Raw genomic sequence first — 21,026 nt, 5'->3', positions numbered from 1 at the left:
TTCCTTATAAGGAGTCATGTGAAGCAGAAACCACAGCAGACAGGAATATTCACAAAGCTGGAAAGTGAGCAAGAAAAAGATTTTTCATCAAAAAGAGATATCTTTCTTTGTAACTTTTTTGGGATGTTGTCAAGACCAGTAGAAGCTGCCTGCAAATCCAAAGAACATTTCCATACCTGACATATCAAATCTTCAATGCCAAGTAACTCCAACTCTTATTTTTGGAAGAGGCATGAGATACTGTAAGGAGAGCCATCCCATAACTTAATTAATTCTTGCAGGAAAATAGTATTTTTTTTTCATGGAAAAAATGTGACTGGTTTCTGTCTCCTGAACTGCCCCCTCCTCAATTCACCTTCCTTGAAACTGTACTCTTAATTTCTTTTCCATGCTGTATAAACTGAATTGAAGATACCCCTGACTAATCTACATAATGTACAATGCAGGATCAGCTTTACTTCCAAGCCATGTAGCAGGCTTGCCATATCCAAAAATTTTGAAGAAAAGGAGCCAACTTTTTCACTAGATTCTAGTGAAATATACTGTTCTTCCTGCACTGTAAATAGGAGAAAAATACATAAGAAATACAACCTGAATATATGGGTCAAAATTCATGGGACTGGATATATATCAGTGATGGCTAACATTTTTGGTGCCAAGTGCCCAAAGTACATGTGCGCATCAATGTGCACATATGCACAATCTCAAAATGCAATGCAAGTGCCCCTGTCCATGCATGCGCCCCCTACATATGCAGCAGAGGTGTGTGCACATGCGTGATGGAGCTGGGTTGGGGTGACAGCTGGCGTGCCCGCAGAGAGGGGTCTATGGCATGCATGCCATAGGTTCACCATTACGTGTAAGTATATGTGTGTGTATGTATGTATGTATGTATGTATGTATGTATGTATGTATGTATGTATGTTGATATCAGTATACGCTGATAACAGATAAGAGCCTGTGGCCTAATGGGTAAGATGTCTGCCTAGTATGTAATATATAGCCCAGGTTCAAATCCCAGTAAGGGTATGGCTAGCTGATGAGAGCTAAATAGCTTGAAATAGATCTATACTAGTCTTCCTTTATTTATTTATCAGCACAAATATAACAAAATGTAACAAAAAGGCAACAGTAAAAATATTGGGTTTCTGCCTGGATGGTCTCTTGTGACGAGCCGAAGGACAGAGAATGGAAGTAGTGATCTTCCTCCCATATTTGGGCATACCGAGGTTTGTAAAAAAATAAAAAAAATCATATATATATATATATATATATATATATATATATATATATATATATATATATATATATATATATACACACACACACACACACACACACACACACACACACACACACATACACACACACACACACACACACACACACTGATACACATAAAGAGAAATGCATACAGTACGTTAGTTTATGTATGTGAATACAGTCTGTTCTTCTCATTTATTCTGAAATATGAAGTCACATCTTGAAAATTATCTTATCATATTAAATTCTCTGATTTTATCTGATTAATTTCTCAGGAAACCTAAATATGGACATTGTTTGAGTTGGAGATAGGATTAGGTGAAACTCTATGTTATAAACTCAACAATGGAAAAATGTAGATTCCAACTTTTTAATTCCTAGCTGGATGACATTCCAAGTAGGGTGGCTATACAACATGCAGATGAATTGTACGCTCACACACATGGTATGCATACACATCTCTCCATCTCAGGATTCAGGGACAGTGATTTAAAACCTCCCAGCCATGCAATCCGCAAGCACTTTGTACCTCTAGCTTGCTAACCAATAAAGTTCTGTTTAATAGAGAAGACAATGTCCTGAACTATATTTCCATTTAAATTGAACTCCTCACAGTTCACCAAATAGTCATGGGAGCTTGTATAGGGGAAGTTTGTACAAAGAAAGAAAGCATACTTCTTTTTGTGAACCTTTTTACATCTTAAAATGAACCATTCTGGGGCTACAAACTTTCCCCAAATCGAATATCCCTTTAATGAAGGCTACAATTATATTATTCAAGAAACAAAAACTAATCCAGTTTCACTCGATTCAGTTAATCCCAGACGGGTTAGCAGGAATAGGGGAACCACAGAGTATCATAGCCAACCAACAGACAGATTCGTATTCCAGTGATGCTTGAGGAGGGTAGAAATTAGCTGAGGGCTATGAATGAAAACCAAACAGAAAGTAGCTTTTTAAGAATACAGCTGGAAAATGTCAAATTTTGTGTGTTACAGATCTGCCGCAAGACACTGTTGTTGTAACAGATGTCTTTGGTGACACACAACACCATATTGTTGTCATGAGGTTTACACACTTCAGTTGACACCTGGGTGTCATGCCCTACAGATGTGCACTGTGCACTGGATTGAGCCTTGAACAATACAGCTGTTTCAATACAATGACATTTTCCACTTAACAAACCATAAGAATATAAGCTCCAAATCCTACGGCTAGACTGTGGGAAGCAAGATACTTGTTTCTTTGGGATATCTTTGCTCTTCCCAGTAGTTTTAACTACATGTTCTGGATGGTTTTCATCTGGTCTGCTGCACACAGGAAGGCAGTTCTGATTGCTATCATAAGTGACAACTAAATCTTTTCACTTGTTCTTTTGACTCATACTTTTATTTCATTTACTCCTGCACTACCTGTTCCAGTATTCCTATCTTGAATTACTGAGATGAAAGTGCAGAAAGGATTATCTCTGTTTCACACTATTCTTTTTTTAAAGCATACATTGTGAGACTATAGTATTTTTCATGGCAGAATTAACAACCCCAGATGGAAGCACCAGAATGAGGGAGGAGGAATTCAAGAATAATTGGGATGAATCATATGACTGTTGATATGACTCTAATATGGAACATCCATGCTTTGTTGATAACTTAAGTAACAAAATAAAATATTCAGACCTAATGGGCTGCTGTCTAATACAATTTTAAACAATTTATTATATTTATCAAGAGAAAGAGAGAAAGAAATGTATTATAGTCTAACTAATCAGAAGGCTATGTAGTAATAAGAGATAATAAGAGATATGAGGGAATAATTTAAGCTATATTTTAGGATGATTCGAGGTGTCTTTGAAAAAAAATCATTTATTTTTCATATACATCACATTTCTGTACTACCCATCTCACCTAGGGAACTCTGCCGGTTTACAATAAAACATAACATAAAAGTAGGAATGAGAACAATGTGAAAAACAATATCTAAAAGGTAAGGTAACAGTATTAAATTTTGAGTAACTTGGAGAACCGGTAAACACCACCTTTGACTGGCCCTGCTCCCATCTATTCTCTGCCTCATGAGTCCCAGCTGACTGGGAGGGAATGGGGATTTTGCAGTAACCTTTCCCCTGGAGTGGGGAGGGAATTGAGTTTTTACAGTATTCTTCCCCTGGAATGAGGTGGGAATGGAGATTTTACCTTCCCCTGCCATGCTCACCAAGCCATGCCCATCAAGCCAGGCCCACCAAGCCACGCCCACCAAGCCACACCCACCAAGCCATGCCCACCAAGCCATGCCCACAGAACCAGTAGTAAAAAAAATTGAATCCCACCACTGGTGCATTGTAACAGCCTGTACAGAGATGACCAGGGCATCATGTAATGCAGAAAATCACACAAACCTATTTATAAAGTCACTGAAATAATAACTGCCTGTGATGGGCACAAGTAGTAGGTGAATAATTTGATTGGTCTGAGTCTGTTTCAACTAGTTTTGGGAAAGGGATTCCCATGTGTTACTGTATCTCAGGCAACTAAGCATCTTGAAGAAACCCCATGGAAATGTTTTTTTCAGTGGACATAGACTCAAAATTAGTACAAAACTGAAATTATCGCTACTATTTTACATCAGTAGGAAGAAGGAATAATTCATTTAGTGAAAGGACTTTGTCAACACTTATTTTTAAGTGAGCCTATTTAACCCTCTATCCATGATTGCTTTCCACATGTAAATTATTTGTCACACCATTATAATTCTATCCAGAACCTAAACTTTCTAATGACGTATCTTTTATGGGTTTCTCTTTTAAAGAAATACTATAATTATATGCCAAGGGTCTCTGTAAATTTTATCAAGCTATAAAATATCTTCCTTTAATTATTTGGCAGAGTGAAAAAACCTAGAAGTGCTGCCTCTGCAATGATAGGCAATCAATATTTCAAAAAGCATAAGGGCTTTGGTAGGCTTGTTGATATCTTCCTATTTCAGAAGATTTTTCAGACTTGTTCTCTCTGTTCAGTAGCTTGGGGATCAGTTAGTAGAAATGTATTTGATTAATTTGCGGAAACTGCATACTGTAGAATATAGCAAAAAGAAGATTTGCTAATAGAAAGAGATTGTAGAAATTTGTGTGTGTGTGTGTGTGTGTGTGTGTGTGTAAACAAAATATTTACATAAAGAGGTGGTATTCTGCCAGTTTGGACTGGTTCGCCCAAACCAATAGCAGAAATCGTGGGTGGCCTGCTCAACCGACCAAGTTCTATGGCATCTCATTTAGACCCTTTTTGGCCAAAAGCACATGCATGGAGGTGGCGCATGTGAGCGAACCGAGCAAGCACACATGCACACTCACATTTGTGAAACAGTAGGGAAGGTAAGTGAATGCCACCCCTGCTTATCTTCTGGAATAGAAAATCTAGGCATTTCAGAGACGAATTGAACATGAGAGGCTGTCACACTAATTTTATTGAATGTTTGTGCTCGAAACTTTTAATGTAAATTTACCATCTGTTAATTAAAGTGGAATGTATTGATTTGGATTTGGATGCACACATTCCTTTCAAAGTATTCTTCTTAATTTTAAATGAATTGTTTGCTGAAAAAACAGGCCATTTGTGAAAAACATCGATAGAACAGGCATCTAGGCACATAAATATTATCCATGCTTGTTTCAATACAATTTTTCACTGCTGGAACAACTAAATGAATCTCCAGATCAGGGGTCTGAATGACTGCAGGATACCAAAGTAGATAAGCAGATTCAGTTTCAGAACTTGACAAGCTGGTCTATTTGCTTCAATCAAATATTTCTTCTTCGTGTTGTCAGAATTTTTGCTTATATGTTCCCCACACTAGCCATTACCCTCCCCACTTCCTCCCTCCACACATGTAACACTATTTCTACTTATGATATTGCTACCAGATCTGACCTGCAACAATCGGACAACAGCTAGAAAGCAACAATAATAAAATTACAGCTGTTGCTCTTTAAGGGCTTTCTGAATATTTGTGGGCCAGATCTGGGTAATATTTATAATTGGGAAGGATACCAGTTATCAATAATATTGTTCTGTACTGAAAGCAAAGAGAAGCTCTAGTCCATGGGTGTCAAACTTGTGGTGTCATGTTCCTGTCACATGACGTATCATGATGATTTTTTTTCCTTCATGGAACAGGGTGTGGCCTGTGCACAAGAGCCAAGGTGGCGCAGTGGTTAGAGTGCAGCACTGCAGGCTGCTTCAGCTGACTGCAGTTCTGCAGTTCGGCTGTTCAAATCTCACCGGCTCAAGGTTGACTCAGCCTTCCATCCTTCCGAGGTGAGTAAAATGAGGACCCGGATTGTTGGGGGTAATATGCTGACTCTGTAAACCGCTTAGAGAGGGCTAAAAGCCCCATGAAGCGGTATATAAGTCTAACTGCTATTGCTATTGCTATTGTGCATGATGCATCCAGCCCATGGGCCACCAGTTTGACCCCCTCTGCTCTAGTCTCTATAGACCAGACTCTATGGAACTTTATGCCATTTATTTGACACTAGTTTTTGAAGCTGAAAGCAAATAAGGCACCTCATTAAACTAAATAAATCCCAGTTTGCAATGTAACAAAATGTATATGAAGAAATTCAAATACATAGAACAACCAAGCACAGTAGAACCTCTGTGTCACAAATGCTTCTGACCATGACCAAATCCGGTTCCAACCAAAAAATTCACATTTTTTTCCCGAGGCCAATTTCCCCTTCCCCGCCAATTTTTTTGTAAGCTCCAAATTTCCAAAATTAGGTTACGTCATGACCAAATCGGTTTGCAACCAAAGTTATGGAACAAATTATGGTCGTGACCAGAGGTTCTACTGTATGATCATTTTTGAAATTTTTACGTATGTTTTCTCCATACGTGAAAATTCTTTCTTCTTTCACTGCAGTGTTGTATCCCTTGGCAGGGATAAATACTTCAACTGTCCTTCAAGTAGGACAGATTGGGAAATATAATGCAATCTGTTAAACTTTGGTCACATCTTCAGCAAAGGCTACCTACTGGGAATCAAAGTTTTGCTATGCCTTGTGATTTTTTTTTAAATCATTGCCACTGTTATTCTGTCTGTGATGTTTAACCATCATCCCATATTTTGTTGTCTTGCACCTCTATTTGCACAGCACTACATGTTGGGAATAACAGAAACAAAATCTTCTGGGGCACATTAGCAGCAATGCCAGAGGGCAGGCAGTAGTTGGAAACTAAACAGGCATCTGAGCCCTAGGGATACCAACATTGCTGTAGGCAGGTTGAGTGACAATTCAATGCTGAAAATAGTAGAGAAAACATGCTTTACCTCTTATAACCGGTCTGCTGGGTGGGAATGGAGGATTAGTTCCTCAAAATACTTTTTCAGATAAAACCTCACTAATGAAAAGATTTGTTTTAGAACAAGGGGAATATGGGGAGTTATCAGTAGGGTAGTTCCATATAAATATAACCAATGATTGATAATTTGGTGGGCATGGATTTTTCTCAACTGTCCCTCTTTCTTCTTGTTAGCTCTTTATATTTGTCTGACCGACTTTCCAGCTAGTTAGCAGCTTTAAATTTTATTCCAAATAACAATATTTTATTCAATTAGAAAATCTTGCTTAGCTCTCCTATCTGACCTTTGATGTCAGCAATTATGGTATCTTTATAAACCAGGCTTGGGGGGCGGGGTTGTTCTCCTTTCTCCAGAACTGATTCTAGACAGTGTTGGTGGAAGAAGTGAGATGTAATTCTTAGAAATTCTCTCTCCCCCCCCTTTGTGGAATTCTTCAGGTCTTTCTTCACTCCTGTTTAACATCTACATAAAACCACTGGGTGAGGTCATCTCCCAGCAGGGGGTCAAGTATGATGAAGATACTCAGTTATGCATTCCATCACAGTTCTCGCTTAAAACAAAAAGTCTGAACCTAAGTTTGAGTCCCAGTGATAGACAAGTCCCCTTTTGAGCATATGCTCAAAGTGCTCTCATTTGGTTGGATGAGTAGCTCAAAAGAGGCTGTGATTGGGTGTTCTGAAGGACCTAAACTGTTGCATAGTTCTAGTAAAGAGAATCTCTTTAATAAGGGAAAATATTCCCACAGTCTCAGCGGGACTCCTTTTCTTAATTTCCCTAGGCACCAATTAAAGAAACAGTTTAGAATTTTTAGTGAGTAACGAACACATAAATTTCCAAGTATTACTAAGCTTTATTGGAATGAAATGCTCACCACCCACACTTTCACTCTTGGACTCATTCTTCCCATTCACTCATTTGATTCTTACAACCAGAGCTGGTCAAGTCCTTTGTTGGAACAGGGGTTCTGCTGGGATCTTTTATTTCATGTATTTTTAACAAATCTATTCATTGCTGAACTGAATTGCCTTGTGCTACACTAAGTTAGTAGGGATGCGATGGCTCAGTGGCTCAGATGCTGAAGTTGTCGATCAGAAAGAATCCCCAGCACCGCGTAATGGAATGAGCTCCTATTACTTGCCCCAGCTTCTGCCAACCTAGCAGTTTGAAAGCATGTAAAAAATGCAAGTAGAAAAATAGGAACCACCTTTGGTGGGAAGGTAACAGTGTTCCACATGCCTTTGGCATTTAGTCCTGCCAGCCACATGACCATGGAGAGACGTCTTTGGACAGTGCTGGCTCTTCAGTTTTGAAATGGAAATGAGCACCATTCCCTAGAGTTGGGAACAACTAGCACATATGTGCGAGGGGAATCTTTGCCTTTACCTTACACTAAGTTATAAGATGCTGTTTCAGAGTGTAGTTTTCTAGCCATTCTTCTGTAAGTATCCTATCTCACATTCATATAATAGCACCCTAGCTCCTTTTTTCTGGTATTGGAAGTGTCTCTAGCACTCCTCCATACACAACTAGTACACAGCTTAAGGATTCTTTTAGCTAGAAATGTAAGAGGCATCAATGGCAAGGAGGGCTTTTTCTACAAATTCATCTTATGGACCAATTGCAGAAATTCCTGGATCAAGAAGCCCTGTTTACAATGACTCACACCTTGGACATTCCTATTTAGATTATTGTAATATATTGTACAACAATACTGCAGTTGATACAGAATGCAGTGGTCTAGGTGGTTATGAGTGCACTTTGATAGGCCTCTGTAACCCATGCATTTGACAGGTTGCACTGGTAGGCTTCCCAAATGCAACTAAAGGTGTTGATTATCAGCTTAAATATATTCAGGGCACAACCCAGATTATTAACAGGGATCACCTTTCTCCTATTATTTCAACCATTCTCAAGGTTTGAGGGAGTGGGGTCTGCCCCTATATTAAACAGGATAAAACTTATGAGAGATATCTTTTGTATTATGGCACTTTTGCTGTGAAACAGCATACCCTTCCTTCCATGATTAAGATTCAATTGGCCCCAACATTGCTAGATTTTTGTAAGGACCTGGTTCTCAGACATTAGGCTAGAGCAGGGGTTCAAACTTGATTTCATTGAGGGTGAATCTGCATCAGGGTTGTGTTTGACCTTGGTGGTATGGGGTGTATGGCCAGGAGGTCATAGACAGCTCAATGTCCCTTGTGTCACACATGGCCCTCCTGTGCTCCATTTTCACTATCGGAGGATTGCAGGGAGCAGTGCAGGCTAAAATGGAGCTTGGGAGTCCATTTTCACTGGCAATGCACCACTGGTTGGTCCTTCACTGTTTCCAGGGTGGCCTTGTAGGTCTGATCTAAGTACCCCATGGGCCAGATCTGGCTCTTAGGCCTTGAGTTTGACACCTCTGGGCTAGAGCATTATATGTGTCCATTTTTATGGAGTGTTAGTCAAATATATAAATGGCAGGGGATGTAATGTATTTGTATTGTTTGAGGGTTTTTTATTTTAATTTTATTTTAGACCTTCAGCCTCACATCTATAAATTGTACAGCCAGATAAACTGAACCTCTAAATGAGAGAGAATCAAAAAGAGTGAGAGAGGGAAGACACATATGATTAAGAGATCATGGTTGACAGACTGTTGTTCTCACTTCAGAACAAGTACTTGAAGATGTTTATGTTTTGTTTATTATAGTTTTATTTGTTAAAAATAGGCCAGAAAATGAGCACAAGAGTCCAAAATATTTTTATTCATTTTTTATATGTTGCTTATACAACACCAGTTTGGTACAATGGAGAGAAGTCTGTGGAAACATTTATTTATATCCCAATTCAGTGATGAAGGTCACTGCATGTGTCTTGATGACAGAAAACCATATTTATCACTCAAAGTGTTGGGAGGATAAAATGGAGAACATTTTATTGATTGATTGATTGATTGATTGATTAGACTTATATACCACTTCATAGAGCTTTCAGCCCTCTCTAAGCAGTTTACAGATTTTTAGCAAATTGAGTCAGCAAATTGCTCCCACAGTCTGGGTCCTCATTTCACCCACCTCGGAAGGATGGAAGGCTGAGTCAACCTTGAGCCGGTGAGATTTGAACCGCTGAACTGCAGATAACAGTCCGCTTCAGCCTGCAGTACTGCACTCTAACCACTGCGCCACCTCGGCTCCTTTCCCAGATTCCAGCAAATGTAAAAGTAATAAATAATCTTACTGGAATTCAGTTAAAAATAATTCAACATTCTGGGCTGAATCTTAGAAACGGGCCTTAGTTTTATATGCTTGAAGAAATTTCAATTTTAATATTTAATCTATTAATATTTAAGCATCTTCAGAAAATGAGCACTTTCGTGATGGAGGTGCTTTAGGATCCAAATAGACAATAGTGGGCTGAGACAGGTTGTCTAGTTCCGCATTTGCCTTTGTTCTTGTGGTTTAGGCAGAGGTGGTATTCAGCAGGTTCTGACCAGTTCTGGAGAACTGGCGGCAGAAATTTTGAGTAGTTTGGAGAACCAGTAAATACCATCTCTGACTGGCCCTGCCCCAATCTATTCTCTGCCTACTGAGTCCCAGCTGATTGGAAGGGAGTGGGAATTTTGCAGTAACCTTCCTTGGTTGTAGGGAGAGAATGGAGATTTTACAATATTCTTCCCCTTAAGTGGGTGGGAATGGAGATTTTACAGTATCCTTCCCCTGCCACACCCACCAAGCCATACCCACCAAGCCACACCAGGCCCACCAGGCCATGCCCACAGAACCGGTAGTAAAAATTTTTGAACCCCACCACTGGGTTTAGGAGAAGATCAGTGGAAACGTCATCTGAGAAACATTACTAATTTGTTTCCCTCTTTTTGTTCTTGGAATGTTGGAAAGAAATTGTGTAGAGAGGATCGGGCCTTTGTTGGTCTGTCTCTTTCTTTATCAGCAGGATGCCTATCCAAAAACCAAACAATATGGGATCAAATTTGATGGGTGGGGTGGCATAAAACTGCAAAGACATCTAGACTTAGAAAATGCAACACATCTAATCTGGAAGAGAGAATTTTTTTCCCCCTAGTGCATCTCTCTGGAATAAGCAGTTGTGCAGTTATTCAAAATGTTGCTGGATATTCCATTCTTCTTCCTGATCATGTGACTCAGAGCAGAGCATAAATACAGTACCTTGTGCTTCCTAGTAAACACATAAACACAAAATCAAGCCAACATAATACAAGGAGAGAACAGAAACATACCCACAGAGATAATATGTAGAGACTCATCCTGATTAGTTCCAGGGGAGAAAGTAAACACTCAAGCATAACCCTCACCAGGTTACAAAAAAAGGAACATCTCCTATAGCCATTGGTAGTAAGAAATGAGAAAGAATTCTAAAACTGATATTCTACATTTTCCTGTGGTTTCAGAATTCAAATGTTTTGCCTGAAAATAACTCTCCAATTTTACTTCAGACAAAATCACTTGGCAGTTTGTGGGCCAGTATCAATTAGTGTATTGTCTTGAGCATCTGGTTCTCTTGATATTTAAATATATGTATTTCTATGAGATTTCCTTATTCTCATTCAGGGTTTGGTTGAAGTATGTAATCCACAGCCATGGGCATGAATAAATGTAAATTCTTTCCCTTACTGTTTCTTTTTGCTTTTTCCTTGCCCTTCCTTCCAACCTCTTCTGTTTTCTCCTGCACTGTTACAATTAGGTTCTAACCATATGAGTGTAATTACTCTGATTACATTTATTAACAGCTACACTAGTTATGATGCTAAGCCTCTTAGTACCAGTAATCAAGGAACCACAGTGAAGAAGTGTTCATATCGTGCTTGTGGGTTTCTGAGGAACATCTGATTATTTACTGATAAAAAAAAATACTGAGCTAAATTAACTTTTAATCTAATCCAGCAACATTCCTTTATTTTCTCCTTGGGTTTTTAGTTGTATATTAGTATGTAGGTTTGCAATTAAATTGTAATTTTCCACTATGAATACATATGACAATTCACATATACAGGAGGGACCTATTTGCCATTTTTAATGGAAGGATTTTTTTTCCCTTCCCTCTAAAATTAAGCTTTTTTTTTTCTAATGGAGTATACACCATCTTTGCATTTATTTTTCTTACTTTCTTTTCGTTTTTGGCTAGGTTTATATCCTGCCATTTCTCCAAAGTGGAAGGAGACTTTCCTTCATTTCATCTCCCTCACAGCACCCCTGTGAGGTAGGTTGACCTGAAGGAGCATGACTGATCCAGAGTTTCCATGACTATGGATGGACCTCTCCTACTTCAAGTCTAACCTTTTAATCACCTATATTTACAATGAGTTGTTATTAAAACTCAAAATGTATAATCTTCTAGATCCAATGAAACTGTTCATAATTCAGGAATGCCTGACAGGAACGCAGAAAAGCCTGATTATTCTTTCAACTAATATTCCTATTAAGTTGATTATCATTTAAATTCCTTTTTTCTGGATATTGTGTACCTCATTAATCCTCCCCATCCCCGCACCCCCCAAAATTAGCATTAACTTTGTATATGGTCAAATGTTGATTGCTATACACAAGCACAAGCTTGGAGCCATCAGGGAATAATGTATTATGCAATGTTACATTAAGACATATGGGGTGAAAAAGAAAAACACAGGGCACATTCTGCATGATATACTATACAACATTCAGATGGGGAATATAAAGAAAATGAAAAACATAGAGAAAATGTATGTAACATACCCTGTTTCCCTGAAAATAAGGCTTCCCCGGATAATAAGTCCAATTGGGCTTTGCGCTAAAATAAATCCTCCCCTGAAAATAAGCCCTCCAAAAATATTGCAACATAGCAGCAGCCATGAGGTGACCACTCGTGCTGCCTCCTGCACCTCAAAAATAATAAGACCTCCCCAAAAATAAGGCCAAGTGCTTATTTGGGGGTCAAAAGAAAATAAGAACCTGTCTTATTTTTGGAGAAACATGGTAGACGATGTTTCTAAGAGCCTGAATACATAAATCAGAACATTATGGGGTGTTAAACTGCACATGACTAGTCACAACAGAAAGAAGAACTTTGCACTTTAACACAGCAAAAAAAAAAAAATGAAATCAGAGACAACATGTGTTACTTCCAGCTGTAGTAACAGAATGATATATGGTCATCTTTGAGAATTCATTCTGCTTCGTGTTAGATTATGTACCCTTCATCTTCGCTCTCTTGGAGATTGAGACTGTCTGCTTCCTATCTGCAGATCTGAAATAGCATTTATTTTTCCTAAATTCTAAGTCACTCTTTCAAAATGTTTATCAACAGATTTCTATGGAAAGAGACACCCTGAGGCAAATGTAGTACTCTGGAATTAGTGCAAATGGACAGTCTGCTAATCAAATATGAGATTGAGATACTGTTCTTTTAATGTTATAGTTTAGTCAGCTTTAACTTCATGGTGATTGATGCAGACTGCACCCATTTATGGAATCAAAATCATGGGCTATCAAGGGGAAAAACCTGTAATAAAAAGGGAGCCAGGATATCATTTGCCTTCCTAATAACTTTTGAACTGTATTGATGGTTTTATAATGGGCATCTAAGGCTATAGGATCAAACAGAATATGTGAGTATTACTGCTTTCAACCATTCCAACTTGATCTGAGCTTTTAAGTTTAAGAGAGGGTGGGGGCGAGAGAGAGAAAGAGAGAGATTTATTTTCCATTTTGTCTAATAGCATGATAAACAGTAAAAGGATGAGCCAAGATCACATCTTCCATATATCTTCAATGCACATGCCTAGAAGCCTATAGTTAGCTACATTACTGACTTGTTAGAGAAGAAAGAAACACATTGGAATTAACTATAGAAACTAGAGATAATTTAGCTCAGCTTCATATGGTTCACAGACTACTGCCACCTATATGGCTTCTGACAGATTTGAATCTGTTCTAAACAGCATAGATTTGAAATGCTTCAACAGAGATGATTCCACTTATATTTCAGGGGAAAGAGATTAAATCATATATATTGGCATCTCTTAGCTGGCAGCAATTTGATGCAAACATCACTAATCATTCTGCTTTTGGTCATTGGCACATTGGTTTCATTCTCTCATTGCTCTAAAACTGCTGTGACATGGATGAACCTGGAGGGAGGGTTGCCTTGGATGACACAAGGAATTTGCCTCTTCCCACTGAATGTAGGGTGTTTTTTTTTTTGCTTCTCTCTTGATAGCAATAGCATTTAGCACTTAGACTTATATACGACTTCACAGTGTTTTACAGACATCTCTAAGTGGTTTACAGACTCAGCTTATTTCCCCTAACAATCTGGGTCCTCATTTTACCCACCTTGGAAGGATGAAAGGCTGAGCCAACCTTGAGCCTGGTGAGATTCGATCTGTCAAATTGTAGGCAGCCAGCAGGCAGCCAGCAGGCAACAGAAGTAGCCTGCAGTACTACTAACCACTGCACCACCGCAGCTCATGATCCTGTTCATAATTCTGATCCCACTCAACACTTTCAATATCTCCATTCTAATATACACTGTACTCCACATGCGTACACACAGAGACAGATGATGATGATTTTATCTAGCCTTTTTTCATATCTATATACTTGTATTTTCCTTCTATGGTTATTATTAAGCATTTATAGTTAAGATGGTGATGAGAAAGTAACTTTGCAACCAATATTTACATTTACAACCTTTGCAAGCGAAGAAAAACAGAGGTAAGATCATAAGCATAGTTGTGGTTTCACTTAATGACTGCTTTGCTTAATGATCAGGTTGCAGATTCCACTTGTAGTTGTTTAAAGAGAATTACATGTACTATTGCCTTCTATTTTCCTCACAACAAACTTGTGAGTGACAGGCCCAAAATCATCCAGCTGGCTGTCATGCCTAAGGGAGGCCTAAAACTTATAGTCACCTAGTTTTTAGAGAAGCAGGTTAATCTCTGTAAGATCATCTTTTGTTTGTGAAGGTGAAACACAATTCAGTTCTTAATAACCACAAAAAGAGGAGAAAAAAGCCTGTGCAACTGAACGGATATCCTAGTGAAGAAAAGACTATTAATTTCCTTTGGTAGATCACCATGGTCTTGTACAGGATTGCAGACTGTGAGGTCTTCACTCAGTTTTCCCGAAGAACAGGTCATATTTAACTGTATTTAACCAGAAAGAGGGCTGAGAAAATATCTACAGACCCCCTCACATCCTGGACATAATTTACTTCAATTTCTCCCTTCAGGATCCCACTATAGAGTATTGCATGCCAAATACATGCAATACAAAGATATGTTTTTCTCCTGTGCCATCACTCTGCTGAACACTTAATTCCCACAGCACTCTCTCTTTTTTCATCTTTTCTCATCCTCTCATTTTTCCTACTATCTTCTCCTATTGGTTTCTTTTGGTTTATCATTTGTGGTTTGTTATGATCTATCACCTATTACTTGATATTTATATGTACACTGTGAGCTTATGCACCGGAGACAAATTCCTTGTGTATCCAATCACACTTGGTCAATATAGAATTCTATTATTCTATTTAACATATTTGTATGCCATTAAAAATGTATGGAGTCGCAGAAATAATTATTTTCCAGTTGTTAGAAACACAATGAAAAGGACACATCAATAAGTTGTTTCAATTATTTTCTCCTTTATTGTCATTTATTATTATTTGTGAGAAGTTTCCTTCTATATTAATCTATTTTATAATCTAGATCCTGTCAGATGTTCTCTATTCTGAGGAACTTCTGATGTTTTCAAAAATAGCATCAGCAATCAAATGAGTTCCAGTAGCACTGGTAGATGATTTTCCATTTGCCTTTTAGAAAATCACTTGTTCTGCATTTTGGGCTGCAGGATTTTAATCAGCATGGCCTAGTAAATATTTGAATATAACTACGGGCATTATATTGTACACTTCCTTGAACAGTTTGAATCTCCAGAAACAGCAGCAGTTTTGGTCTGACTTCTTTGGGTGAGGGATTGTTGTAGATGTATAATGTGCTTATTGTATGTATGTATGTATGTATGTATGTATGTATGTATGTATAAATAAGTAAACATGATATGCACTCCAATCAAATAACAGCTTGTTGCCCCTTATGGATGAATGGGAAATTAAATCTTTCAGAATTTTTAAACCAATATATACTGGTAGATCTACGTGCCAAAACTTTTGTGTCTGTCTATAACCTTCAATTGGGCAAACAGTGTGTCATAGAACAACAATTACTGAACCAAGGTACCTCAAAGGACTAGGTTACAGAATTCTAAGATCCATTACTGCTGTGGGAATTAAATTTGTGGCCACTTCAATGCTGCTGTGCTGCCTTGGATTTACTATGGCCATGTGGTCTCATTTCCAACACTCCCTGACAGCTTCCCACGTGTCTATTCAAAAGTTGGCAGGGAAGGTTGCAGATGTTGCTCAGGTGTTATGTGCTCCTATTGCCCCCAAATATGTGGACCACTGCATTTTGAACCAATGGAAGTTTCCAAATATTCTTTAAAGGCAACACCAGGTAGAGTATCTAATAATATTTTAGAAGAGATGGTATTGGTGACAAGGACATGAAGTACTATTGCAAATCCTTCTCTCCCCAGTAGGGTCACAGTTAGTGGATCAACAAAAGTTGGGTGTAAGCCCAGATGACCACCACTTCTACTTAGTATCCCTGCAGGAGTCATGAATCTAGAAGGTTCCCAAGTTGTGGACCTGATTCCTAATAATGTTTGCCCATCAAGAAGTAACTCTGGTGGTGACAGAAAACCCTGATGTGTCAACAGCAAAATCAGCCTTCCAGGTCAACTTCAGTTTTTTTGTTTTTGTTTCTTGCCACAGTTGTAAGTGAATCACTGCATGTTAAGTTAATAACATGATGGTTAGGCAAAACCTGCTTCCCCATTGACTTGGCTTGTCAGAAGGTTGCAACAGGTGACCACATGAACCCCAGCCATAAACCACAAATAGATGCTGATTGTATGAATTTTGATCACATGACCATAGGGATGCTGCAATGGTCATAAGTGTGAACGTCACATTTTTAGTGCCCTTGTAACTTCAAACAATCACTAAATGAATGGTGATAAGTTGAGGACTACCTATATGTTCTAGAAACCAATAATACTAATTTTCCTGAACTGCTTATGCGCTATGTATAATAATCCTATATCTGTTCTCCTCGCCCCTCACTCCCTGTAATAAAGCTGTATTATTTTGTTCTGTCTGAGGTTCTACAAAGGCTATTTTTAAAAGAACATTTTCCCCATCTTCTCATTTTGGGTGACACTGATTTACTTAAGTCAAGTTTGCCAAGCTCTTAACTCATGGGATGCAATCTGCATATTCAGCCACTCTCTTTATAGAAAGAAAGAAAAGGCTCCTGGTTTTCTCATCAAGGGTCAGTTCCTGGTTTTGGAGTAATTTCTTGACTCCTGAGGATTTACTTGGTCTCTACCAGAGTTTCAAAAAAAATGATGGAAAAAGTCTGGGAACGGGAAGCTAATTTTTACAACCTAAGATTGCTGACAACATGAGATCACTGACATACAGCGCAAAGAGTTGTGTGCCTCAGTGGAAGACTTGAATCCAGTTTTAAAAGAAAGAGGTAATTATTCTAGGCTCTGTATTGTTTTGCTTTTTTTGCCCAGAACAAGGAAAAGCTGAAAATTACACTTGGAAAACAGTCAAGCAATTTGAGGGTAAGAAACAGCTCTGAGCCAAGATGCTCATATTTGCAGCCAAAAGTTTTGTAGAAACCACATCACATGATTAGGTGAATGGATTGCGGGTAGCTAAAGACTCCTTGGGTGCCATGAACCCTGAGGTCAAAGGCCAATTATATTTAGCAACCAGGAAATTCATAAACTGTGAAAGGATAGTGCATCTTAATCTCCCAGAAAAGCTTTTCCATTCAGAAAAAAAAAGCTGGTAAGATAATCATAAAGAGGAATTTTTTTGTGATGAGAAATATATAAAAGAAGAAAAAAGGGAAATTAAAGAAAAGGAAAAGAAAAAAGGAATAATAAAAAAGAAAAGAAACATAAAAGATGACTCTCCACTTCCTCCAGACAAGTGTAAACCAGGAGTGGGCGTGGCCAGTGATTGACGCATCTGGCCCATGGGCCACAAGTTTGACTATCCTGGATTAATGCATTTTGCAATAATGGGAAAGTTCTCACTGTTATTGCTGATCTCTTATTATTGTCACATTGGAGACTTTAGAGAAGGAGTGGCTGATAAAATAGGCAAAGACATCTGATTCAAAATTGTGAAGGACAGCAATTGTAACATTAGACTGAATATGGTTAAAATGTATTTGAATATAAGGTTCTTGGGTTGGTAGTTGGGCTGTTGCACTGAGCTTCGAGCTTGGCAATAGGAAATAGGAAAAACATACTCCTTCTTGCTTCTGATCTTTAGGATCATCCAATGTGCCAAAGAATTGGGACCCAATTTATAGCTCCAGGTTCACCAAAACAGAAAACCTAGCTAATTACATCTAGACATTCAAGCTAGGCGGAGTCAGGCCTAGTTAGATGATTGGATGGGAAACCACCACAAAACTCCAGGACTGGAAACTAGATTGGGAAGTGAAAATTAAGAAGACAATGGCAAAGCACTTCCACTGTATACTGTTCCCAGGAAAATTGCAAAACTTGTTCACAAAGTTACTGGAAGTCATGACTAACCCCAAAGAGACTCTACTTTAAGCTCCATTTATCATACCTCAGAGTTGGTTGTAAGTGAGATAAGGTTATCACTGCTTTTTTTGTGAGCTTCTTATGTTATCCAGTTTTCTGACATGTTTGATAGACCAGAGCTTGGCTCCATGCACCAAGACTTTCTTACATTCTCATGATCAAATTATAGAATTGTTTTTGTCCATGTTGGATCCATATTGGACATGCTTCAACTTAGCTTTTAACATCTAGAGCTGGATTGATAATTACTGATCATTTCACAATCCCCTGATTCTGATTTTGAAACTTTATGGGGTTTCTTAGAAGATCCCTTCATTTGACAAGGTCTATGAGGAGGATATTGAATGTCCAGTTCCTATCCATGATTTTGCTTGCAAGTTCCAAGAAGATTTTGTTTTAAGTCCATTATCTGGTTCTTTTGTATGAATTATCTCTAGAATGAATGAATGAATGAATGAATGAATGAATGAATGAATGAATGAATGAATGAATGAATGAATGAGGCAGATATTCATTGTTTGGATACAAATTGGGGTTAAAAGACCAGCATACAAACAAATTAAGGATGAGAACCTATCAATTAAGCATCTTTGTAGATCATCTGATTTTAATACAATTATTTGCAATTGAAATCTTATATCTATTTACTATCCAAAATTACTTTATAAAATATTATATCAAGAAAGAAAGAAAGAAGAAAGAAAGAAAGAAAGAAAGAAAGAAAGAAAGAAAGAAAAAAGAAAGAAAGAAATATTTCCTTTACAATGACCTTTGGGATCCTAATTGAGACAGCTTTGTAAATGTCAGCTACATTATAAATGAAATTCATGTGAAAATATACATCTGAAGGAAACAGGATTATTTCACACAAGGGAAAATTTTAAGTTTCTTTTAACCTATAATCGTGTTATTTGAGAATCATAGTGGTTTTCAGCCACACTCCAGCATTTATTGTTAGATGAAACTGCCAAAAAACACTTTAAAGAAAATATAAAGCAATAAGAAACTAGGTAAATTTCTTTAAAAAGACATGATTTTATTTTAAAAGAATTCTCTGTACAATAGATATACATAAGTTTGTACTGGTGTGCGTGTGTGTGGATGAATGTTGATTATTATTCATTTTCTAAACATTTCTGGTTTAAATTTGTGGAGATTTTCTTGTACATAAAATGACCACATGTGTTGAACAGGAACCTCATAAATTCTGTTGTAAAATATCTCTTCCAATGAAGTTTTGTGTTGGAGCATTTGTTCCTGATTATAATAATCACAGTAATGATGACAAAATTATGAGAGAAAAAGCATGCAACTTCTAAGAACTATAAATGAATCTTTCTAACAAAGTTACAGAAAAAAACTTTCCTCTTTTTATGTATGCGGCATGTTGCTTGGTAATTGCCAGTGAAAGAAATGATACCAACACATTTGGGAACTTACTTCATATGCATATAAACCTGGATTTTTTGTATTAGTATTACTGTTGTTGTATGGAAGTATGGACTGTATGTGTTACTTAGAAATACAATGAACATGATAAATATTTAGAGCAGGGGTCCCCAACCCCTTGGACACAGCCTACTACTGGGCCGTGACCTATTCAGAACAGGGCCATGAAAGCAGTTGGCCAGCATACATGCACAGCTCCACTCGGACAAGCGGTGCCCCAAAGGCTTCTTTCTCTCATGTGACTGAAGCTGAGTGTGCTTGCTGGTCTGCTGCTTGTGTGGCCTGGTTCCCCTCTGCTCCCCCCACCCCCACGTTACATGTTGCCTGTCCCGATGCTCCAAAATCAGAGAGCAGAGACTGAGTGGGACAAGTGTTCAGCTTCGCAGGACACCCAATCCTCTTTTGGAGCATCGGGCAGCTTCAATGAACCTGAAGGAGCACAAGACCACGCCCCCCCCAACGGCTTCTATTCTATTCTATTGTCCTTTTTGCAAAGGGACAAAGGACTTTGGGAGAGCAATCTTGCACAGCTTCAGGCCTTCAATCCCTTTGCAAAAGCTTGTGGTATGAAGAATCCTGAAGGAGCCAGAAACCATATCCCAAAGGCTTCTCTTCTTTCTTGCATGAGTGGAGCTGCACGTGTGCATGGCTCAGCTTCCCTCTCCCCCCCCACCATCAGCCGAGCCACAAAGGTTGGGGATTACTGATTTAGAGGACATAGTAGAATGAAAGGGTTGTTGCTTCTAGGGCAGGCAACTTCTGTGCTTGGATCCTGTGGGAACATTTGAACTCAGAGAATGTTGTGGGTGGGGAATGCTAAGATGTGGGTTGCTATAACTGAACTTCCTAAAAAGAAGACCTTTTAGAGAAATATCCAGTAGGATGTCTGACTTTTTCTTCCAATACTCCAGCTGGCTTTTACAGGCTCTACCAGTATCCTTAATTTTATCTCCATAGCAATGTTAGAAAATAAATTGGATTGAAAATGAATGACCAACCCAATGTCACTTAATGACTTTCAGAGTCAAACAGTGGCATACAAATGATTCTTTCTGATCATAGTCCCAACACATCATACATGCAAAAACACATATTTCTAGGTTTATATACAATTCTCAAATACAGTGTGCCTCCTGAACCCCTCATGGTTTATGTTCTTTGCTAATAGGAATAATAACAGCAAGAACAAAGTTTGGATTCTGAGCAGGGATGGTACAAGAAGTGTGGAGGACAGCTGGATCCTTAGTTGGAGCTGGG

Source organism: Thamnophis elegans, chromosome 5, assembly GCF_009769535.1.
Source record: "Thamnophis elegans isolate rThaEle1 chromosome 5, rThaEle1.pri, whole genome shotgun sequence".
Lineage (NCBI taxonomy): Eukaryota > Metazoa > Chordata > Lepidosauria > Squamata > Colubridae > Thamnophis > Thamnophis elegans.
This window is presented reverse-complemented; position numbering follows the sequence as displayed.